The 25562-nt window shown below is 45.5% G+C and overlaps 1 long non-coding RNA gene and 1 pseudogene across 1 annotated transcript in view; one reads left to right on the top strand and one right to left on the bottom strand.

Moving 5' to 3' along the window:
- The window catches only part of LOC134473063 (uncharacterized), a 181221-nt gene that overhangs the window by 104989 nt on the left and 50670 nt on the right, over window positions 1-25562 (bottom strand). The window lies entirely within an intron of this gene.
- Window positions 2973-3932, top strand: LOC100714337 (mortality factor 4-like protein 1; annotated as a pseudogene).

Raw genomic sequence — 25562 nt, 5'->3', positions numbered from 1 at the left:
CTTGTATTATGTTTTTACATTATCTATTATGTCCACCCTTTTGACTTGACCGATTCTGTTCTGTTATGTCACATTTGGTTTTACTCTCTTCCAAAAAAGTAATAAGAACTGTGGGAGCAATGAAACCCAAAATGTGTAATAGTCATGGTACAAAAGAGAGGAAAAGAAAGTGCTCCAAACTATATAACTGCATGTATATTTAAGTGTATAAGATAGAAAATGATATCACAGAGTTTTATTGGATCAATGAACAGAACTGTTTACAGTATCATTGATGGAATGTCCACTTTACAAGCTTTAATTTTGTGACTTGAACAATTATTTCTAAGATGACAAGATGTAATCCATTAACTAGTGATTTCCTACTGTTCATTTTTTTTTCTGTAAATCTGTATAACTTGTACCCTTTCCCTGCTTTTTTTTTTTTCTTTTCTCCTTAAATAAAATTAAAAAAAAAAAAAAAAAAAAGAAGGCAGAACGAGAAAAAGAAAAGGCCAGATTAAGCTCCAGTGAAAATAGGCAGGAGGGGGCTGGAGATTTAGCTCAGCGGCATAAGCGCCTGCCTTGCAAGCAGGCAGTCGTGAGTTCGATCCCCGGTACCGATAAAAAGGAAAAAGACAAAAAAAAAAAAAAAAAAAAAAAGAAAGAAAGAAAAGAAAAAGAAAAAGAAAATAGGCAGGAGAAAGGCCCACCGAGGATAAAGGATACAGGGTGGAGGAGACACAGAAAGAGACAGAGCTGGCAACCACGCTCCCTGGTGCTCTGTCTCGGACGGTGCCCTGTGCACAGCCCACCTCGTCCGAGCCAGGGCGGCAAACTGGAAACAGCTGCGGAGGTTTTGGGTTTCTGCCCAGCCTCCCCCTGGCCCCTGCTCAGCCCACCCGAGCAGTTCCCCTTAATCCCGCTCTCTCGGGGAGCTGCACTGTGGAAATCCTCTGCCTGGCTTGGGCTCCGAGAGGTCGGCCCGGGCTGGCGGCATCGGGTGTGAGACAAAATCGTCCTGGCCTTGCGCTCTGCAGGCTGCCCTGACTTCTGGCAGGCTGCTCAGGCGTGAAAAGGGTTCCTCCTCCAACCACAGTGAGGCTGCTCCGGCCCATACAGGTGCTCCTAGAGCCCCCACTGGTCGCATTCTCTCGGGGGTATGTCCAAATACTGGGGTGCCCTGTAAGGACTGGGGAGTCCTGCCTAACCTTTCCTCTCTCTCCTGCAGCCTGCGTCTGAGGTCTGGCCCCCAGCCCAGGCTCAAGGTCTTATCTTTAAGGGGCTCAGTCACCACCCTAGTCATCAGGCACTGACTGCACGGCTTGTGTGGGACCGCACTGTGCATGTGCCCTCCGGAGCTAGAAGATCGCACACTGATCACCCTGGTCCCAGAATTTGGCCTCTGGAGCTTGCAGATGGACAGGTCTCATTGGGCCCTCAGATGTTGAGATGAGACAGCATCCACACTAATCCTTGCCCAAAAAGGTCAGGAGCTTGTTTAAGGTCACAGAGCAGCTGGACCATGTTTCCTGTTCTCTAGTCAAGGTTTCATTTTGTTTTTTGTTTTGAGTTCCAGGTTCTCTCCTCCATTGAAATGGCCCAGTGGGATGAAAGTCCCTGCCCAGCTAAGTGTCCCAGACCAAGCTTCCCATGTGAGTTGCTCACTGGGCTTTCCTGGGCCCGTTGACCCAGCTGTGGCTTCAGTCCTATGGGGGATGCCACAGTCAGGACAGTGGCAGATTTTAAAGCAATAGGGCTTTTCTTCACTTTCTTTACTTCTCTGTCTTGACATTTAAGAGGGAATGGGAAGCTAGAAAAAAGAGATCATTTAGTAAGGGCCATCTAATTCAAAGTGTACAAGGGCTCTGGAGGGGTCACACTAAAATGCAACTGAGACATATTCTTTACAACATTTTGTTATAAAATAACAGAAAATCATGCAAAGCAAACATACAACATAGTGTAATGAACCATTATAAGGTGAGCATCCTTATAATCAAGGTCAAGAAATAGAGCTGTGGTGGCCATCCCAGAAGTCCTTCCCAGTGTGTCATTCTTATAACAACTCTCTCCCCCGTCCCTAAAAGGAATTACAAATCCTACCTCTTATAATTATTATTTTCTTGACTTTCCTTATGATTTTATCAACCAGATGTACATATCTTGGTATCATTTTTAGTTGTATCAGTTTCTTTACTTGATACACATTTTGGATCTCTTTCAATCTTCAGCTTTGCCCTCTACCCCTTGCTTTTCCTGACTTACTGCCAGAAGAACCCAGATTTTGACCTATAGATTTTCACAGTCTGTATGTTGCTGACAGCCTATTTCTGATGCCATTTGCCATGAGTCCTGATTTCTTTTCTGTATTAGTCACTGTCTCATCTCTGGGATATAATACCTTAAAGGATAAGAGGTTTATTTTGGTTAATGGTTATAGCTGATGAGTGGTTGACCCCAAAGCAAAATGGCAGGGTAGAGGGGCAAGCAGATGCAAAGCTGCTCAAATCATGGTGGTCAGGAAGCAGAGAGTGAGGGGAAGAGGCAGGAAGGGAGATGTACCCTTCCAGATCACATCTCCTGTAACCTGCCTCTAACCAGCCCCTACCTCCTAATGGTAAGTCAGCTGTAGTGCCTACAACATCCAGTCACCTTCCAAACACATGAGGCATTGGGGGTCATTTCAGGTCCAAACTATAACATCCTTCTCCTGGCCCCCAAAAGACGTCTGTCCATCTCTAGACAAAATGCATTTCATCCCATCTCTAAGAGCCACCAGTTTTAATAGTTCCAGCTCTAATGAAAAATCAAACTCCAAAGTCTTCTCTGAGACTCAAGGCAAATTCTTAGCTGTGAGTCCCTGTAAAAATCAAAAGAAAGTTAAACACTGCCAACAAACAATGGCACAGGGTACACATTCCCATTCCAAAAGGGTGGAATAGGGGAAAAGAGAGGAATGGGGGGAGAAGGAGACAGCAAATCACTTATAAATGGCACCCAAGCAGGACCTGAAGTCCAAGTTTCAGGAGGGTGAATGAATACTGTGCTTTCATGGGTGGGCCTCTTCTTTATGAAGCAAAGTGTGTAAAGATGCTACGAAGGACAAACAAGTGAAACACTTAATACATCACAGTGATTGGAATAAAAATTGGGATGAGTGGGTTCCAGAAAGCAGAGTACTCAAGTATGTGGACACCAATCTGCAGAAACAGCTAGAACTTCAAAAGGCCAATCAAGAGCAATATGCACAGAGAAAGATGAGAGTGACTGCTCCAGGAAAGAAGTCAGCTGGTCTGCAACAGAAAAATGTTGATGTGAAAACTAAAAAGAACAAACAAAAAACCCCTGGTGATGGAGACGGTGGCAGTACCAATGAGACACCTCAGCCTCCTTGGAAGAAGAGGGCACAGGTGGATCCTACTGTTGAAAATGAAGAAACATTCATGAACAGAGTCGAAGTTAAAATAAAGATTTCTGAAGAGCTTAAACTGTGGCTTGTTGATGACTGAGACCTAATTGCCAGTCAGAAACAGCTGTTTTATCTTCCTGCCAAGAGGAATGTAGATTCCATTCTAGAGGAGTATGCAAATTATAAGAAATCTTGTGGAAACACAGACTATAAGGAGTATGCTGTTAATGAGGTTGTACCAGGGATTAAAGAATACTGATGCTGGGCACTCAGCTCCTCTACAAATTTGAGAGGCCACAGTATGCAGAGATCCTTGCTGATCACCCTGATGTACCCATGTCCCAGGTGTATGGAGCACCACACCTACTGAGATTATGTATGAATTGGAGCATTGTTGGTCTATACACCTCTGGATGAGAAAAGCCTTGCTTTATTACTGAATTATCTTCATGATTTCCTCAAGTATCTGGCGAAGAATTCAGCAACCTTGTTTAGCACCAGTGATTATGAAGTGCTCCCCCACCATCAGAAAGCAGTGTGAGGCTCTCACACCCATGTCTGGATCTCTGTCCACGCAGTTTTGCTCCTAGCCTTTCTGTTGTACAAATGATGTACTTTGAAGATGTTAGTGTATTTCAGAGATGATGTTCATTTTGTTTGATTTTTAAACAGAGAAAATAAAAAGGGTTACAGCTCCTTTTATCTTTTTTTTAATTTCAAAGTTGCTACCAGTGTGTTCAGTGATGGACAACAAAGAAATGGTGTACAGTGTTTTATTGCTTAGTTGACAAAGCTGCTTTTGATCACTGGTGGTTCTATTCCTTTGACACTGTGCACTTTTATAATACATGTTAAATGTTATATGACAAATGCTCTGATTTCTAGTGCCAAAGATCCAACTCAGTGTATATAACTGAACACATGGATATTTGTGCTCGTTTTTTTTTTAATGGTACTTGAAGAGCCCATCCTTTGCAAGTCATCCGTGTTGTTCCTTAGGCATTTTATCTTTGCTCGAATTGTTGAAGAATGGTGAATTTTTTCATGGCTTTTGTATTTGTGTCTGATGCATGTTTTAACATGATAGACGCAATGCATTATGTAGCTGCAGTATTCTGGAAAAGTCAGTCTTTTAAAATTTTTCAGATTTCCAATGAATTTTTCTTTACATTTCAAAAAAAGAAAAAAGAAAAGAAAGGAATGGGACCAAAGTGAGACTGAAACCCAGCAGGGCAAACATTAAATCTTGTAGCACTATTTCAGCATCTGAGTCATATGTGAACTCCAAGGGCTTAGGTGACTGCACCCTATAGCATTTTAGGTTGCAGACTTCATGAGCTCTCTCTTGGGTGGCTTTCCTCACTTCCTGCAGCTTTTCTTGTCATATCTTCTATGTTCCTTCTTTTTTTTGCCATTTTTAAAAAGGCTTATTTAAAGAAAGACTAAACAAAACAGAAAATGGGTAGAAATAATCCACATGTTCAGAGAAAAAATAAACAGTAAGAAATCACTAGCTGATGTCTACATACTGTCCTTTTACAAATAGTTGTTCAAGATACAAAAGTGGCATGTTCCTTACTTCTCCAACTTCCTAGAGTCTCCTCTACACTTTCAGCCTCACACAGCTTCACACACTGCCCTCTCAGGGGCACACTAGCTGGCCTCCCAGGACTTATTCTGAAATGTGGATGGACACCACACTTCCCAACCACCACGTGATGATGCCAGAGTCTCTCACCATCTCATTCATTAGCCTTGTCCCCTTGCATCATGGCTGCAGAGAACTGCTGAGTGTCTAGATGAATCCTGGGTAACAACTCCCTATGAAACCTTTCTCAAGTAGGGGGTACAAATAAAAGCTTTGTAATTTCACACCGTGGAGCCAGTACAGGAAAGAGTCTTGCTGATTCTTGAGATGCCTTCAAGGCATTTTTCTTATTGTCCTGAGCCAAAGCATTTAGTTTCTTTTTAATGCTAATCTTTTCAGCAACTATGCTTTACTTTGGTCCAGAGGTACAAATCCCATCTTTATAGGTGCTTCCTGTCTGGCCACCAGTAAAATTTTTCAAGTTATTCATCTCTGGTTTTTGGTCCTGATTCTCATGGACCAAATATGGGTAGAAGCAGCCAGCATTATCCATGCCATTCCCTGAATATTGGACTAGTTTGAAATTTTCTTCGCTAGATTAGTTAGTCTGCCACCCTTAATCTCAGTCTACTGCAAAGTCTCAGGACACAAGCAAAATGAAGATAAATTTTGTGCCAGTGCATAACACACAAGTCCAACTTCCAGTGAAGTCCTTGGTCCCGACTGAATCTTCCTAAGCTCAGTCTTTGCTTTCTGCATTTTTATCAGCACTCTAGTTTCCTGAGCTCTAACTAGAATCTTCCATCAAACATTTTCCACAGCATTTTAAGGTTTCTCTAGCCAGCATCTTCAAAACTTTCTAAGCTCACCTATGAAACAGTTTCAAAAACTTCTAAACCACATGGTCAAGTATACTCATGGCAAGAAGTCTATTCTTGGTATCAAAACGTGACTTAGTCACTCTTGTTAATAGACACAATGCCTGACTCTCATATATTAAAGGAGGAGAGGCTTATTTTAGCTCACAGGTTCAGTTCATGGTTGACTGACTTCAAAGCAGAAATAGCATGGCAGAGGGGCACAGAAGAGGAAACACGACTTATGTCACAGTGGCTAGGAAGTGAAGAGAAGAGGCAGGAAGAGAGATATGTTCAAGGTCATTCCTCTTATGACTTGCTTCTAACTAGTCCCCACCTCCTAACAGCAAGTCAGCCAGAGTTTCCCATAGCCCCAAAACATAAAGTGCTGGGGGGTATTTTAGGTCCAAGCCATAATACCTGACAACAATAGCTTAATACAGTAGATAAAATTCATTTGGCAAAACAATTAGGTGAGGTGTGCTCTTCCATCAGAAACACATCATGTTTGGCCATGTATGATTTTGGGATTGTCAGCAGCCATTGATGCTCAAGGTCAAGATCCATTCATTTATTGAACACTGCAAAATGACGGAGAATGCCAAATTCTTTCCTTTTTTTCACTCATTAGTTGGAAAAACTTGTATGACTTATTCTTGATACTTTAATTTTCAACATTGAAGAACATGGGTTTGGGTCTGGGAGAAAAATGTCAGAGTTGGGAGAGTGACCATGATGTAACATACTTAATCTTTGAAGTCCCTTAGCAGCTTAGGATGTGAATTCTGAAAGTACCTGAGTCCATTCTAGCTACTCAGTCAGACCAAGATGCCTCTCTTCAGTCTCCCTCCTCAGTGAGTATTCATCCTCTACCTGCGCCCCATGCTTGGGTCAGGGAGCTCATTATATCAAACACCATCATTCCACCCTTGGAGATCTCTGACTAGGAAGGGTCCATCATCATACTATGCGCCTCCTCCCATGGGGACCCCACAGAGAAGGTCTCTCACTTGTCCAGAAACAGCCTTCTAAGTTTCCTCCCCAAAGTCTTCCCTGTTGCTTCTTTCTGTCTTCCACTTCTGAAAGCAATTTCACATAAACTCCATAGCTATGGAGCTGTGGCTGATATTTACTCAAAATCCTAAAACAGGGTAATCTGTAATTTTCCAAAGGCAGACAATATTTTGGAGGCGACCAGGCCCAAATGTCAAACTCTAAGGTTTCGGCTCACATCCCAGTCCCACCACAGGCCATCCTGACCACGGTGAATGAAAGCAGCTGGATGGGTCTCCTGCATGCAAGCTCCTCCCCTGTCTGTACTAAGAAGCCACATCTCACAGACATCCAGATGTAAGACAGAGAGATGGATGAGGTAGCTAGAAACCCTCTTCTCCTGATGCTTGGAAGAAGTAGATATCATGAATAATAAAATCAACACAACACAAAAAAATGTAGGTCAAATTATAATTGCAGGTAGATTTTGAGAGGGAGTTTCTAAGCCACCATCTTTCCTTCTGTTTTGGAAACTTCCAAGAACCCTCTTGGTTAATAATATCACTTTCCACCCAGACTTTGCAACACAGAATCTCTGTCTTTCCCAAAGCTTCACTCCCATCACCCCCACCCACTTATCCACCAAGTCCAGCTACGAGGCTTCAGCATCGTGCCCACAAATGTGCTCTGCACTTTTCCACTTGCCTTATACCAGATGTCCCACCACCTGGATTGTACTGCTTGTCACTCATCAAGCTCTCTGTCCACACATGCATCCCCAGATCCCACAGCTCAGTTTTCAGCCCCTGTCTCAATCAACTGTCCTGGATCCTCAGCCTCTTCAAAAGCTCTGTCTCCCACAAATTCCCAGGTCTGTGTTTATTGGATAAATGAGTAGACTTATCAATACCAAAAACATTTCATTATTCTAGGTACTGAGGACCAAGGAACAAAAGAAATAAACAAAATCCTCCTTGTTAGACTCAGTAGAGTCAGGCAATGAATAAAACAAATAAGTAAATTAGGTACTGGATTGGTAAGATGCATGGGAAAAGTTAAAGTGGGGGGAAAGCTTTTCCCGTGGCAGGTTGAAATGCAGGACCTCACTACTGTCACATTTGAGAAAAAGACAGAGGTTAGGAAGTAGGCCCTGTGCAAGTGCCTGGGGAAGTAAATGAATGAGAAAAATGATAAGCAAGTGAACAACAATGATTGAATGCAGTGATAAATGAATGAGAAAATACCTGAATGAAGAAGGTAGGGTTCTGCCTAGTTGGTTTATTGTAATGCATTGCACCGTATCACATTAGTCAAACTACACTAATTAGAAATAAACTAGCAGCTATTCCAGTCACTTCCTGGAACCTACATAGGCTTTGAAAAATGTTCCTATCTGGGCTTTGGCCTAGTGAAATGGCTCTATGACAGGTTATACCTAGATGTCCCCTTAAAGCCTCATGCAGTCATGGGGGTGGGGGATTTTGGAAGAAGCCTGGATCACAGGGGCATGATACTCACCACATAAATGTAACAGAAGAAGATGGAGTTTGGTTGGAAATGGTGAGTGTCTGGAGAGTGGCCTGAAGGCGTTTATCTCTCCTCCCAGATTTTCCCTTCATGCTTTTTGCTTCGCTGCTCCAAGCTATAGGCAGCTCCTCCTCTACGATGCCCCTGTGCCATACTGTCCTGCTTTGGAGACAACCAACTATGAATTTAAACCTCTACAGACTGGAAGCCAAAATAAACCTCTTCTCCTTTAAGTTGTGGGTGTTAGGAAATGTTTCTCAGCAACAAGAAAGTGATTAGACAGGCTCCCCTGGCTATCTTCTTTTGTAGATGCCTTCCTCCCAGGGCTCTGAAGGCTACACCCAACTATCCCACAACCACTGGCCTGGGCAAGGCTGCAGTATGAGAACAGCAGGTCCCTAATAGGAGGAGTTTGAACATATCTGCAGACCAGGGCTATCCTTCTCTAGCTGGTTCCAGGCCCATCTGTGTTCTCCTTGAAAGGGGCAAGTAGCTTCTGTATGCCTGACAGCCATGCTCTGAGAAAAGCTGTACACCTGGAAAAGGAAAGTAACGGCATCTCTGGGTACCAGGAGCCCAAGACACAATGCCTGTGGGTGGGGCTCCCAATCCAATGCCTGATCCCTACGGAGCATGAGACCAGGTGAGGGCTGGAGTGAGACATGAAGGATTCTATCTCTGTCTTCCCTGGTTAGACTTTTGCAGGCCAGAAAGAGAGAAGCCCAAGTTTTCAAAGAAAGAAGCAATGTGAGGGCAGGATCAAAGACCTAGAACAAGCCTGAAAGGCTAAAAGTTTCCAGGCTCAACACCAACTGCAGGGAAGGCAGAGCAATAATGTCCTCAGGTAGGACAGGCCCAGGAGTTAAGACAGCAAAGAACTCAAAAAGTCAGGCCTGTGGAAGCAGGCAAACACAGGTTCACATCCAAAGTCTGCAGCCTTGAATCAGCTCCTTAATCCCTTGGAGCCTAACCCTTCTCTAAATGGGGACAATCAGAACATTCCTACATTATTTAAGGCACGGTACACACTGCTGCAACATAGTAAAGAGTAGGGGGTAGTCATCATCATTAATATACCCTAACACAGTGTTAATAACATTATACTAAAATATCAATATACTATAATAAAGTCATATACTGGTTTTTTTTTTTTTATGGTGGTACTGGGAACTTAACTCAGGACTTTTGCACTAAACCACACCACCAGCTCTTTTTTCTTTTTTCAAGCAGGGTCTCACTAAATCACTAAGTTGGGCTTAAATTTGCAAAATGTCTGCCTCAAGCCTCCTATTCTTTATCTCATATTGTTAAGTATTATCAGCAAGATCTGAAGGAGCAGTATGTTAGGGTCAATAAAAAATAGCTTATGTGAGCTCAGGCTAAATTAATAGAAGTCAAAGTTTCCAAGAGAGGGAAGGAACAGAGCTGCTTGGTAAGGTGCCCTCTTGTGGCCTGTCAGGTCCTGGGTCTGCCCTTGGGGACGACGGAGATGGCTGGGTAGGGGGGTGGCAGGGTGGGAAGGGCTGTAACCTTCCTCCATGAAAGGTGAGTGTGGTTTTGCCTGCTGGAGAGGAAGTTGCAGTTGCTCTGATCCTGTCACCGTCTTCATGGGTGTCCAAATGTGATGAAGCAGAAGCGCTGAGGGGACCTTCAAGGCAGAGATGTGGCCGAGAGGGGAGGGAGAGGCTACAAGAAGGTGGGGTTCAACTTTGTATTTCCTTCGTATTAACAAGCGCTTTCCTAGTGCCTAGCTTTATAGGGATGTTGTTCCACACCATTGAAACCGTGTTCAAAGAGCCTCAGATAAGCTCTGCTATACTAAGAAGGGGTCTTCCCAGAAGAGAAGTTGGGCTTCATGAGTACCTGTCCCTTTGCTGATGTGACTCATGGTACATTGTCCTCATGGAGTCACTATTACAGACATTACTCATCTATCCGCCTGCCATCCATCGAGGAATTATCCATTCTTTCCTCTCCTGCTGTGGCTGGCACCAGGGACACAGAAAACATGAACTCTGCCTTCCTGAGTTTCCAGTCTAATGCAGTGGCTCTCAAACTGTATATGTATTACTGAAAGAGGAACAACTCGGTAGTTATTTGCAAAAAACAAAGTTGAACCTCTACCTCACACCATATACAAAAGTTAACTCAAAATAGATGTTATACTTAAATGTAAAGACCTAAACTATAAAACTCTTTGGAGAAGTGGGTGTGGTGGCTCACACCTGTAATCCCAGCACTGAGGAGGCTGAATCAGGAGGACTGTTCTGAGTTTGAGACCAGCCTAGGGTACATAGCGAGTTCAAGGCTAGCCTGCACTACACAGTGATACACTGTCTCAAAAAAAAAGCTCTTGGAGGGGTTGGAGATTTAGCTCAGCGGCATAAGCGCCTGCCTTGCAAGCAAGCAGTCATGAGTTCGATCCCTGGTACTGATAAAAAGGAAAAAAAAGCTCTTGGGGAAAAAACATATAGATAAGTCTCCCAAACCTTGAACTTAATAACAGATCTTCTGGTATGACCCCAAAATTATAGCAAAGAAAGCAAAGAAAAAATAGGCAGGTTGAAGTTTATCAAAACTTAAAGCTTTTGTGCTTCCAAAGATGCTATCAAAGATGTGAAAAAAACAATTCACAGAATAAAAAATTTTATTGTACATCAAATATTATTTCAATATCTTCTAAGGGAACTATATCTAGAACAAGTAAAGAACTCGGAAAGCCACATCCTGAGGGGTGGGCTGGCTGGAAGAAAATGAATTCATGCTCTGTAACCCTCAATTACATCTCAGAGGGTGGACCAGATGGAAGGGTATAAGACCAACAGGAATCCCAAGACCCAGGATGACAGACACACACACACCTCTGGAGGGAAAGTAATCAGTGAGGCCAGTGACATGGAAGCGTCTGAAGCAACAGCAAGGAGACAGCAGTTGGACTCAAGAACTCCACTGTCAGGAGACCAGTCCCAGCCCGCACATCCAGAAGCCAAGATCAGGTTCATACCCAGCACTTCTCTGGGATGCAACATGGACATTATCACAGAACTGTAAACACTAGAGGAAGAAACTGAATATATATGCCCCATGAGTATGCCAGCCACCGTCAGGGACTGGTAGCCAGTGCCAGTGAGGAGAACCAGCCAGCCAAGCTCCTGCACAGCTGCCATTATCAGGGAAGCCTCGGTGTAGCTGCACAGAAGCCAGCGCTGCACCCCACTGCCTCTCTGGGCACCTAGGATAGGAAAAACCCAGGTGCCTGACCCATTCCCCTACACTGCCGATGAACAGCCAATGGGAGAACTGCCCGGGACCCCACATCTGGCTCATCTGGAGGAACCCAGGAAAATGTCAAGACAAAGGAGCAAAACCAATCTTAGACCTCCAGCCCACACAGAACAAGTCTAGGAGACTGAAAAAAGGAAGAAATTTGAAGTAGCACATCTGGTATTTCTGAAAGGATAGCAACCAAAGTAAAGAAGAATTTCATGAGGCTGTAAAAGCAATCAGATCAGGAACAATATCTCAGGTAAAAGAAGAAATCGCAAACATAATGAAAGAAATACTGAGTATATCTAATGAAGACATAGATTTAAAAAAGAGGAGCATAGGAAAATGATGGAAACCTTGAATGAACAATATAGGAAAGAACTTCAATGCATGAGACAGATTCAAAGAGATATCCAGGAAATTAAAAGCTTCATCGAAAGCTGGCAAAACAGTTTGAAAGAAACTGAAGATAGACTTTCAGACTTTGAAGACAAGATTGTGTTTAGCAATCACAAAAGGAAAGATCTCTTTAAAATAATAAGGAACCAGGAAATAAGACAATGCAAAGAAAAATAACTGAAGAGTGATAGGTGTCAGCACAAAAAGCAGAGGTCAACACAAATGACATAAAAAGACTGTTTACAGAAAAATAACAGAAAACTTCCCAAACATGGCGAAAGGACCTGGCATTCAGATAAGCAAAGCATATAGAACTCCAACTAGCCATAAACAAAATAAATCTATACCCAGACATACAATAAGATCCCATAAATTCAGCACAAGAACAGAATGTTAAAGGCTTTTAGAGAAAAAAAATAGATCACATATAAAGGAAAACTCATCAGAATCATGTTAGACTTATCAACACAAACCATCAAGGGGAGAAGAGCTGGGAGTAAAGTGTTTCAAGTCCTGAAAGAAAACAATTTCCAACCCAGACTGATGTACCCTGAAAAACTATCTTCCAAAATTAATGGAGAAACAAGATACTTCCATGATAAAGCACAATTGAAGAAATGTATGATCACCAAACCAATCCTACAAAGAGTGCTGAAGGATATTCTAGAGAGAAATAAAAATGAACATAGTTCCAAGAACAGTAGCAGAGGTGAATTGCTGAGAAGGGCAGGCAATTGAACAGAGGGAAAAAGTGAGGGACCAATGGCAGGAGGATAGCATGGCGGAGAAGAGCCAGTGCATGCCAGCTGTAACCATTAGCGTAGATGGTCTCAACTCACCAATGAAAAGAAACACAGGCAGAGCGGATTGGGACACTGGATTCATCGATATGCTGCATACAAGCAATGTATTTACTTGAAAGAAAAATCATGGATTGAAGGTCAGAAGAAACAAGTCAATGCTTCATTTAAGAGAGACCCAGAAAAAAGCAAGGTTCACTTGCCTATCAATTGATAAATGGATAGGAAAGATATGATATTTTTATACAATCAAAAGCTACTCAGCTATAAAGAGCAATAATCTTGAGGCTTTTGTAGGTAAATAGATGCAACTGGAGATCATGCTCATGAGTGAAATGGATCACATGAATCTACATTGTGTTGTCTCCCTAGTATAAAAATTGAAAGAATTACTGGGATCCAAAATGTACAATAGATATTGTGAAGGTGAAAGGAAAGGAGCCATTGTTAATTTCCTATCAACTTGTTTTGAAACCCTGTATCATTTTCGTTGTTTGGCTTGGTTTGGTTTTATTTGTTAGATTCTATTATGTCTTATGGTATGGGTGGCTATTTTAAAAATAATAAGATACATGATGACAGCCATTGTTGACTTCCTATTGCCTTGTATTGAAGTCCTGTATCCCTCTCATTGTTTAGTTCTGATTGGCTTTATTCTGTTTCATTGTGTTTGGTTTTATTCTCTTTAAGATAGCATTTTTTAAAAAAAGAATTCTGAAAACTAAGATCCTGAGTTCAATATCTGGTACAAAAAAAACAAAAAAGCAAATAAGATAAGAAAAATGACCAAAAAATACTTATTGCTCCACAGCATTAGTCATCAGGGAAATACAAATCAAAACCATAATGAGATCCTACTTCAGACTCAATAGAATGGTTACAATTGAAAAGTCAGTAATAAGAAGGCCATGGAAAAAATCAGAACTCTCACGCACTGCTCAAGGGAATGTAAAATCGTAAACCAATTTGGAGAAAAACAAATATATGACATTTACTCAAAAAGTCAAACATAGTGTTATTATTTGGCCCAGCAATTCTGCTCCTAAATATATATCCAAGACAATGAAAAACATGCCCACACAAAAACACATGCATGGCTAGCAGCATTATCCCTAATAGCCAAAGGTGGAAACAATCCAAAAGTCTATCAATAAATGATAGATAAGCAAACTACTGCTTTTCAGCCATAAAAAGGAGTAAAGTATTGATGCATGCTACCACATGGATGAACCTTGAGCTTTAAAAATGTTATGCTTTGTAGAGATGATAGTCACAAAAGAATATATATGATTTTATTTATAGGAAATGCCCATAATAAGAAAACTATGGAAACATGGCTGCTTAGGAGGAGCTACAGAAAGTGAGCATAAGAGTGAAGGAGTTTGGGCTTTTTTGTGAGGTAAGGAGAATTCTAAAGTTGACCATGGTAACAGGGACACAACTCTGAATATGTTAGAGCCATTAAACTGCACAGCTTAGGTGAATTGCATAGTATGTGCATTATGTCTCAGTGAAGTGTTCATCAAAGGAGAGTCCTGAAGGGACAATGGGAAATGCCATTGCCAGGCCAAAGCCCGTAGCTCCAGAGTTAAAGGTGCCCGGAGAGTAGACTCCAGGGACCCGTGACTCCTAAGGCCCCCAGGTGGTTACCATGTGTAGTCCAGGTTGAGAACCACTGCTCTGGGGGAGCTAATGACTCCCATTTCTTGAAAATCTGTTCGCCGCTTATGGTTCCCATTTTTGCTATTGCCATCATAGGTCTATGATGTAGACATTTTAGATTCATGGTCTTTCTTCTTTGATTCCAAAATCTAAGATCTACAATAGAGATCTTTTCCAAGAATTTACAGCAAATTTATTTGGTGTCAAAAAACCTGATTTAAACCTACATGAGTCTTCACTAACACCATGTAGTGTCCATATTCATACCGTCCACTGCAGAACTCAGTTTGCTCACAAGCTCTTCTCCTTACCTGACTGTAGGTCTTTTATAATATATGGAATTATGGCATTACTTTCTAAAAATCTGAAAAATTCTAACTTCCAAATACATCAGGCCCTCATGGTCCTATAAGGGCCCGGGAGGCCACATTTGTTTCCATTTTACAGATAGAGATAACCTAATCTGAGAGATCCGTAACTACCGTCCTTAAGGTCCCGAGCCAGGCCTTGGTCCCTCCTGGTAGACAGGACAATCCTCTGCGGGGTACCTGTCCTTCCCCACTATCCTCCAGCCCAGGGGTCTCTATGAGCCCTTTTGCAGGGATGGTGAATCTTTTAGAGCTTTCAGTGATACAAAGACACACGCCATAGTTTTGTCACCACTGCGCTAGTGATGGACGCCTGCTGCTTCAGACCACCAGAGACCAAGGCCTTGGCAGTGCCTCATCCACCACACAGGCAGGACTGCAGCGGGTGCCTGCTTTGTAATTTCCCTGCCAGCCCGCCCTCCTGCCTCTCTCCCAGCTGCAGATGGAAAATCCGAGAAGGTGGTCTGCTTTTTGGCAGATGTCAGCCCCACCAACCAGGATGGTGCCGCTCATAGGGAAAAGCCAGCTGCAGAGCCTGGCAGAGGGGCCGATGCTGGCTTGGAACACATTGGGTAGAAGTGAGCAAAGAGGAAGAATGTTAGTTCTGGAGCACTAAGACTTGTCCAAAATATCAACAAGAAAGAAAGAAGATGGCAGCCTGAGGGCCGTTCCTACCATTCTTTGCACCTGGCAGAGCTTGTTAATGTAATTAACAGCAATAATCACAGACTCAGCACTTCCCAAACACTGCCATCTCCACGAAGTGTGAAGAACCATTGCCCCATGTTTCAGAAATCTAGAATCTATGAGATGGTACGAGCAAGCTCCATCTAAGCTGGGCTGGACCCAGCTGCTCCTGACTCTGAAGATAGTTCTTTTCCCCACCACAAAATAAAGATGCATTTTAGCCAAAATCCTATAAAGAAGCATTCCTTTCCTCAAGTTGAGGGTAAGTAGTAGAATAGTTTTAATCTGATTTAGTTCCTTCCCTCCCTTTTTGGACTGAGAATGTCCCAAAACCATGCAGCCTTTGGCAACTTTCTTCTCAAGATTTGATGAGAAGTCACGTAGGCCATTTCACTGATTGAAAGATTGAGGCCCATAAATAGCTACTGCATCAGGTCACAAACCCAGGTCTTCCTCCTCAACTGTGTGGTTCTTAGATTGATCACACATTCATGAAGTCCTCTAGAAAGCTAGATAGGAAGAATCATGGCTCTCTCTTCTTGGTGGAGAGAAAGACAGCCTCTGAGGAAAGCCCTGCAGCACATGGACAGTCAGCCAGCCCTTCACTCATGCATTCAAAAACCCTGACACACCTTCTCTGAGGTCCTATTGGGCACTAGGGACACAGAAAAGAATCAAACACTCCCTGACACCTGAGAGATCACAGTCTAGGCCAGTGGTGACAAACCTATGGCATGCATGCTACAGTGGGCAGTTGGCTCTAAACGCTCTAAAAGGTTCACCATCACTGGTCTGGGCAATCCACCTATAAACCTGCAACTCCAACCTAAGACAGTGCAAGCTAAGATATAAGTGTGGGCGGGTCAGGGAAGGCTGAGGCATCAGGGAAATCTTCACAGAGAACAAAGCATTAGAGCTGAGAGTTTAGTCAGGTGGACAAGCTGGAGGAAGTCAACCCAGGCCCAGGGCACAGCATCTGCCATGGTCCAGTGGGAGAAAAACTACAGGAAGCCTAAGCTGGCCAGGTGGTTGGGGCACAGAGCACAATCTGGACCCCAGACCAAACTGGGTTTCAGCACCATATCCTCACCCCAGTGGCTATGGAGAGTTACCACCAAAAGGACCCTACAGCAGAGGTGGTTTTGAAGTGTTGCTTTTAGGGCACCAACATCCTCTGCAAACATTCACGCCAAGGAAAAGACCATAACCTGAGCTCCGAAGTCCATCCAGCAGCCTCTGCAGCTGAGGACCAGGCACTGACGTCTCTTGGTCATTAATCTCAGCATGTGCTAATGTTTGATAAATTGCCCAACAGTTGCATTAGCTAATAACTCCCCAAACAAAACCAGAGAGTTCATCTGTTTTTATAAGACGCCCAAGAGCATCCTGGGAACAGGCACGGTGGTCGTGAATAAAAGAGAAACATTCATTTATGGTAATTGGTTTCAGCTCCTCACTTGGCTGCTCGTCCTGACCTAAATGTATCCAGTTGTTCCCTCTGCCTGGCTCTGGTTTGGGGGTCACTCCTAATGGTTTAATTCAACAAAAAATGTCTGCCATTTCCTGTAACCTCTGTCTTGTTTCACCCTCCTCCCTGAACCATTTTCTCCCAGGCAGCATCTCTGCAAGTCCCTCCCAGAGCCGTTTCCTTCTCAGGGAACAAAGTCAAGATTGTTGACAGAGAAAAAGGGTCTTAACTCCAGGCCAAGAAAAGGAGGTGGGGGAGGGGACCAGCGAAGGTAATAATCATTTGTTTGTCTTCCACCCCGGACTTCACAAAGCCTGGCTTGTCCGAGGCTGGTGGTCAGGGACTCTGACACAGAACATGGCCCTGGTGACCAAGGGCAATTTATGGGGAGGGAACGAACACAAATCCTCATTCATGGAGCCGCCATGGAGGAAGTGACTGGGAGGAACGTGTGTGCCTGGCCAACCAGGCCCTCCCTCGGTCCCTCCCACAGGTCTGAGACTGGGGAGGACTGGGCAGAGGCTCCCTGGGTGCTGTGAGTTTTGGCCAAACCTCAAAACCTGAGCACAGCTCTGCCCTCCCCTTAATGGCTTTCTTTTCCAGTCCTGAGCACATATGACCTCCCACAGGGCAGTGGCCCAAACGGGTACAAGAGTGGCCCGTCCCTGGGTGCCAGCTGGGCTCTCCTGTCTCTCAGGTGGATTTATGAGCCTCTGCTGGCATTGGGCCTCCCCACCCAGGAGGGGCCAGGGAGGGGGTCTGGAATACATTGCGACGGCCAGCCACAGGGACAGCTTGTAAACTTTGTTGGGATGCATCTGGTAGAAAGGCGTTGTATAAATATTAGATCATTATCGGCGTATTGTGTTTCCCGCTTGGTAGGAGGTGGGGCTGGCGGGCCCCAGATGCCTTTCGTCAAATAGACAGGGATGGCTTCAAGGAGTCCTGGGAAGGATGCTGCTTGCCCACATGCGGGGGCGGGGAGGTGGCAGAAGTGACCTTAGTCTGCCAGTGAGGGCTCTGTCTACCAGGCTGAAGGCAGGGCTGGAGCAGCAGCCTGGAGGGACAGGGAGGTGCAGACTGGCAGAAACTACACCAGGTGTGGGCAAGAGCCTCTTCGTCTCACTGTGTGACCCTGTCCTTGTCAGAGTGTCCTTTTCTCCATCCATGTGGCTATGAAGAGCTCTGATCTCACAGATTTGTGGATACCTGGCCAGTGCCACCTCCTGCTGGGCACCAGAGACATAGAGGAAGATGCACCCTAACTCAGGAGCCTTGCGGAAAAAGTGGGCCCAGAGTTTTAGACTTCAGAGCTCTCTTCTGCCTCCCACAAACGTCCACCAGCTCCATGTCCCAGGAGAGCCTGTGCACACAAAATCACAGGAAGATCTGAAAGTGGCAGTCTTCAGAGAATGGGGCCTGGACAGTGCACCAGCAACATCAAAGCCCTGCCATACCATTATCATTCAACACACCATGCTGTAAGGCCCTTCTGACTGTGACTCTCCACAGCCACTTGAGTGAGAAGATGGTCCTGACACCCTGATGGGTCTGGGGCCCAGATTCTGCTTTGTTTCAGGTACCCAGCCTGCTTAGGATCCCTGCTGTCTTTCTACCTCCAGTCCAAGCATATGTTGTGCCCTGTCCTGGATAACGTCCCCCAGTTTATCCACCTGCCCAAAATTCAACCTTTCTTCAATTCTCAGCATTAATGCTTCCTTCCGCATGAATCTTTTCCTGGCTGCTCCAGGTACTCTGGGGCTTGTTCTGTGTGTGCCTGAATCTGATAGGACCCCACAAGCACTATCTGGGCTTGTAATTGCAGGTTTGGAGGTGGATTGCCTACATGGATCTCCCAGAAGGCACAGAGTAGTTGATCCTTTTCTGTGTTCCTGGAGCCCAGCAGGAGCTCAGAAAAGAGGCACAGAGAGCTTTGAATGGAGAAAGGAAGGAAGGAAGGAAGGAAGGAAGGAAGGAAGGAAGGAAGGAAGGAAGGAAGGGAGAGAAGGGAGAGAGGGGCATTGATATAGTTTGCATCTAGATACCCTCTCCAAAGCATCTTGCAGTCATAGGTTGGGTTTTTTGGAGGTGGGTTCATCTGGAGAGTGTGATTCTGGGATTAATGATAATATGCTGGGATTGATTCGTGGTGGGATGCCAGGATTACGGGTGGCCCACCTTGGGGGCTAGTGCTACCTACCCTAAGCGTGGGGAAACTGGATAGTATAAGGGACAGAAAGGGAGCTGCTGGTGTCACTTGCAGCCTGCTGCTCCTTCACGGTACTGCTGCTGGTCACTCGCTGCTGGCTGCCTGCTTCCTTTCTACCTCGCTGCTTCGCTGCCTTCCTGCTTTCTTCCTGCCATGAACTGTTTCTCCTCTGTGACACCCCTCTTGTCACCCTGCCTTGGAGCAATGAAAAAGCAACTAAGACAGACATTATTGCCATCATCGCCATCATGACGATGACTTCTATTTGTTATGCGCAAATCAAACCACTTCATTTTCACAGCACATCAGTGAGGTTGGCAGGATCAGTGTTCACTTCACAGCTGGGAAAATGAAGGCTTCAAGAGTAATTCACAAACTCAGGGTCTCCCCTGGCCTTAAGAAACTTCGTTTGCAAATGGGCAGGAGACCAGAAGTTGGGTAGTGGGGTAAGGGGGTGTAAAAATGAGTTAGGATATATCATGTACATATCCCAAATACCTGCAGTGAACGTGGTTATTATGTATCACAGACAAATATAAAGAAAGAGACCCTCTGGAGAGAAGCCTGGTTGGCAGTGTAGCCGCTCTGCCCTCTGATCTCAGCAATGCAGCCCGTCCCCACTGCCTACCCCCTCACCACCCTCCTCCTCAGTCTGGTCCCCACCCACCAGACTGGATCCAGGTAACTCATAGGAAACTGTCAGCATGTACTGATAGGAAAACTAAAGCACAGAGAAGTTGCCTAACTTGCCCGGACACCCACAGCCAGTAAGAAGACAATCCCACCTTCACGACTATGATGACAGACTTCTTCAGGAGTTGAGTGTTCTTGTGTGTTCGCCCAAATGATGAGACACCTGTATTCCAAACCTTCTTCCACCACCACGCTGTCTGTGCCCTTGGTCTGTTCCTTGAGCAGCTGCTTTCTTGTTCCAACCTTGCTCTGTAAAGCTAAAGTGCCGAGCATTAGCACCTTCATTTTGCAGGTGGGGAAAGTGAGGCCCTGGGGAAGCACTGAAACATGGCCAGAAGAGTCCACTTAGGCCTCAGCAATGCACAGGTCTCACCTCTCCAGGCAGGTCAGATGCAGAGCCAGAGGGAGTTCACCAGCAAGTCTCAGCCATAGATGGTCTCCCTATCACATATGATCTAGCTTTCTCTTGAATACCTTCAGTGACAAAAAGCTCATTACCTATCAGTATAGCCGTGGTTGGACTATTCTGATTTTACTTCAGTCAAAAGAAGCATTTTTATGAAGAAGCAAAAGGAGGCACTCGTGAGAATAGACTGGACACTACAAGGAGCCATTGGAAGTTATAAACCTCATCAGAGAGAGAGCTTTGTTCACCCCAGATACTCTCCCAGGGTAAATTTCCCGTTTTCCAAAGACAATAGACATGTCCGCAACGCTGCAGTTTAGACTCACAGAAATGCATCCCAACCACACTGCCATGTGGCCAGAGCAGGAATTACCAGGCAGCTGAAGCAATACAAACTCAGAGGGTCTAGAGTAACTCGAGGGTTTCCCTTCCTGCGGGTCACTCAGCCAGAGAGAGGCCTCTCTGCCCCCACACTGCCACAGTGGGGCTTCCCAAGAATACTATGGATCACAGGGTGCCTGCCACAGAGAATACCATGGACTACTCCAAATACCCTCAAACCCCTCAGAATTCCAGGTGCTGCTATCCTGATCAACTGTCCCACTGCTCTGTCCTCCACCAGCACCCCCAACACAGACTTTCCAGAATGAGATCCATGTGTCACTGGTTCCAGCCTGGTACTGGATGAGATGAGCTTTAGATGCTCACACACAGAGGACTCATGTCACACAGCCAGGGACAGTCTTGCCCCTCAGTGATTACCAGGACCTTTACAGTTAGCTAATACTCCAGCCATTTATTTATTTGTTTATTTTTTATTTTGAGACAGGGTCTTGTTAGTCACAAGTTGCCCAAGCTGGATTCAAACTGTCTATCCTTCTCTCTTGGCCTCCCAGAGTGCTAGATTTCAGGCCCTGGGAGGGACCTGACCCTAACACTTGTTATGCACTTGTTATACACAAATATACACTTGGTGTGTGACTGTAACTATTACTTCTTAATGATATAAAGATGAGAATAGAGGCCTTGTTGAACTATCACAAAAAAAGCAAAGAGAGTGTTCCTGGCATTCTGCAGGGGTAGAATCATGTAAATCACCCTTTGCCTCAGTACCATTCCCAGGACTCTTGTCTAAAGCACACTCACCAAAGGGTGTCAGTCCTTGGGGGTTTGGACTGTGCCTATATCTGCTCCTGGGCCACACAACCAGTCCTGTGAGCACTGACTGTGCCCTGGACCTTGGCTGCCCAGTCTCAGAAGGGCAGGGACCACGGCCCAGCTTCTGTAGCCCTAAAGGAGTGAGCACTGGAGAACTGTCCAGCCCTGGTACCCAGAAGGACACTGCACAGTCTTGGAACATGATAAGCCTGGCTTCCACCTACATACACTTTGACCTCTCTGAGATTCTGCTTCCTGATCTATAAGATGGGCCTGAAAAAAGTGGCTGCACAGGATGGCTTTGGCATAGACAGTCGGCATAGCCCCTCTTAAACCATGAGGACCTGATCCTCCCATGCTGTCAGTGACCATACAAGCCCAAGCAAGAGCCAGAGGCCAAAAGGGGCTGAGATGTCCCCACAGAGAGCCACCCAAGTCACTGCTGACCTGGGGCCCGAGAGCCAGGCCCCAGATTTTGTCCACACACAAAGCACAGAATCTACAACAAATACACAGAGAAAAATACTAGTCTTTTCTGGAGCCCAGAAAGACCTTGAAACCAGTTAAGGAGAAAGGTTTTCTGAGCCCCCAGGACAGCATGGTATGGCCAAGGCCCACTTCCCATGGCCAGCACACACACACAGCACCAATGTGGTAGGATTTATGCACGGTCCCCACCATAGGAGCCAGCCACCTCCCTCCACCAGCGATCCCCTAATTCTTCCAATGTGGCTGAGAGCTATCCAGCCTGGGAGAGAAGAGGAAAGGGAGGAGCAAGACTACCTCTACTGACAGCTCGTTTACAGCAGTACATGGTCCCTGGGGGCACAGCCCCTGGGAGCAAAGGAGCTGGGCAGGGGGCAGCTCACAGCTACCCATGATACACTGCAGGCATTGGGGGAGGCCTGATGCCCTGTGGGGATCACCACAGCTGCCAGAGCCAGGAAAGGCCTGGTAAGCCCAACCAGTCAGTGGAGGCCTGGCAGTTCCGGAGCAGGCCTGAGCCCGAAAGCAATAAACTCTGCCTTCCAGTCCCCTCCAAACCCCTGTGTGTTGCCAAAACAGCCAGAGGGCCTTGGTATGGCAGGGCAGCCTGTGCTATTTAGGCAGGTCCTGGACAGAAAGATGGAGATGGAGGCCAGTGATTTAGATCTGCCTCTGCCTCCTACGAGTCCATGTGATGGCTCCAGACGACCGAGGGCTGCTCACTACTCTGAGAAAGTTGGGCTTCTATTGCTTGTCTCCCTTGGGCTTGCTGTGTAACTCTGGGCTGGACTCAACATCTCTCCATTTCGGCACTGAAGCAGTGAAAATGCTTCTCTCTACAGAAAATTATGTTGAGTCCAAAGAGAAGAGGGCATTGGAGCCAACTGCTTATCGTTTGAATCAAGATTCTTATACTGATTCTAGCTCTCCTGAAAAGCTGAGAGTAAATTAGGGCTGGGTTAGCAGAGGCTCAACATCTGTGAACTCAGAGGACATTTCTTGATGCTCGTGTAGCACTGGGGGCTGGCTGACGCTGAGGACACTGAGCTGAATCAGTCTCAGTCCTTGCTCTTCTGATTTAGGACTAATTATGATTGAACGCAGCTGGACGAGTGTGACACTGGAAAGGCAGATGTTTCCAAGAAGAAACAGTGATGGGCCACCAGTTTCCACAAGGAAACTTGAAGCAGATGGCTATTGAGCTTGACCTCAGTGCTGTGGTCTTTTTCCTGTTCTTGGCATCAAGTAGGGTCCCCAGAGGGTGGGTGGATGGACGAAAGCATGAGTGGATGAGTAGAAACAGGCATGCATGGATGGATGGATGAGTGGGCAGGTGCAAGGGATGGGGAATGAGGAAGTAAATGGATGATAGGCAGGTAAATGAAATCATAGGTAGATAGAGGGGTGAGTGAGTGGGCAGACATAATTGGATGGATGGGGTAGACCAATGAGCAGATAAATGAGTAGAAGGATGGATGGATGGATGGATGGATGGATGGATGGATGGATGGACAAAGGAATATTTCCTTGGATAGATTATTACAGCTATTCTGCCAACCATTCTAGAAGAATCTGCTCCTTTCCCCAAGTTACTAATGCAACTTAACTAAGATTAAGAGAAACAGTGTGACTTTTGTGGGTTTCTTTTTTTTATACAGAGTCTCACTATATAATTCTGGCTGACTTTGAGCTCACTGTACAGCCCAGGTTGGCCTCAAACTTGTGGCAATCTTCCTGCCTGAGTGTCCCAAGTGCTGGGTTTACAGACATATGCTACCATGCCTGACAAAGACTAGGTACCATATGACTTGTTTAAATTAAAATAATAAGCTGACACAATTAAAATAATGACAAGCTCAGAACCAGAATTTAAAGCCTCCAATTTCTATCCGGTACTCTTCCTACTTCTTTCTCCCATTCCTTTCTTCCTTCATATAAATATTCATGGCAAAAAGAAAGAAAAGGAAAAAGAGAGACAAGGATAAGCAGTAGGGAAGGAAACAACCGTGATTTTGTGGTCAGGATCTTGGATTCTAGGTCCTGATCAGGAACAAGTCATTTCTTCATCTTTTCTCTATCATAAAAATGGGTTTTGATCACAGACAGGAAATGAGCTTTAAAAGGCACAAAAATTCCTGCTAATGGGAAGAAGTAAAGGGTCTAGTTTCTATGGCTCCTCATTCACTGAGTCAGACCCTGACCCCATACTGAAATGAATCCAAGGATTGGGTCAGAACAGCCCCGTGGACCCAGCACCCATGCGGAGGTTAGAAGGTTGGGGACAGGGGAAGGGGAAAGTGGAGAGAAACAGCCTGGTGTGGGGCCCTGGGCTCAGAAGCATGGCTGGAGTTCATGCCACTCGGGGAAGTCCTTCAATATAATGGGTGAGATGAGCATGAAAACCACTCAGCATCACTCATGGGAGAGCAGACACCCAGCCAGAGACACTGCTGCATTCAGAAGCACCTAGGAAACCTTAGCCCAACATCAAATATGCTGCAAAAGAACCATACGTTATTATTATATAATTGTCTTTTTGGCCAAAAATGTGCCCCCTGGGTCAGACAGCACATGCCCAACCCATCCCCAACTATGCCACTACTTGGGCCCTGACTCCCTGGGGAGGAGGACAGGGCAGAGTAGAGTCAACACTACCACTCAGCAACCCATGTCAGTCTGCAAGGCAGAACCAGGAAGAGCCCACAGCAACAGGCAAGTGGGCAGGGGCTCGATGCTTAGGCACCAAGGGAAGGTGTAGGAAGGGGCCAGTGCTGGCAGCCTGGCTCTCCATCTGTGACTGAGGTCTCGATCTCTCCATATACCATCACCCAGGAACGGCTCCACTGGGCACTGGTGGTTAAGGCAAAGTACTGGCCTTCAGATTTCCCAAATCTGAGGATTTCCCAAATCTGGCCTTCAGAATTCCAGCCCAAGATGGTCCCGGTCCTTATTCTCCCTCTGCTCTTGATCCTTTCATCTGTGAAGGAAGCATAATGCTTCCTCTGCATATAATCCAGGTGGTTGGCACTGGTGGCAGCACCAGCCCAGCCACTGCTGCCCAGGCAGGGCTCCCACTGCTGATAGAAAGAGCAGGTGCCTGCTGGCCTGTGGACCCCACTCAGCGATGGCGCTGACAACCCTGAGGTAAGGGTATGGGGGCTACCATTCCCCAATTGTACGGACTTGGAGAGAGCATTCATCAGAGAGATGCTGTCTGTCCCAGGTGGGAGTGCCCTTTGACCCCACCATTCTTCACCTACTTGCAATTGCAAGGACAGCACATCATAGACACCAGAGCCAAGGGCCCAGGCTAGAACTCAGGTTTGGCCCTTCTTGGCTATATGGTCTTCATCTCTCAGAAAACGGAAATGCCAGTACCTGCTCCTACACTTGCTGCAAAACAGCCTATGAATCAAAAGCATAGGTCAGCATCAGCTAGTAATAGTATCAATTATTATTGCCTGAACCAAGGCCTCTGAGAAGCTTCCTTGCCCCTGACATTAGCTTATGTGCCTCCTCTTAGCTCCCACAGGCTGCTATGCCTCCCTTTACCAAGGCCTGTCTGACTGTAGTTATATCCTATTCCTGGGCTTACTTACAGAA

The sequence above is a fragment of the Cavia porcellus genome, unplaced genomic scaffold (genome assembly GCF_034190915.1).
Source record: "Cavia porcellus strain 051 isolate PalLab524CR breed Dunkin Hartley unplaced genomic scaffold, mCavPor4.1 scaffold_25, whole genome shotgun sequence".
Lineage (NCBI taxonomy): Eukaryota > Metazoa > Chordata > Mammalia > Rodentia > Caviidae > Cavia > Cavia porcellus.
This window is presented reverse-complemented; position numbering and strand designations above follow the sequence as displayed.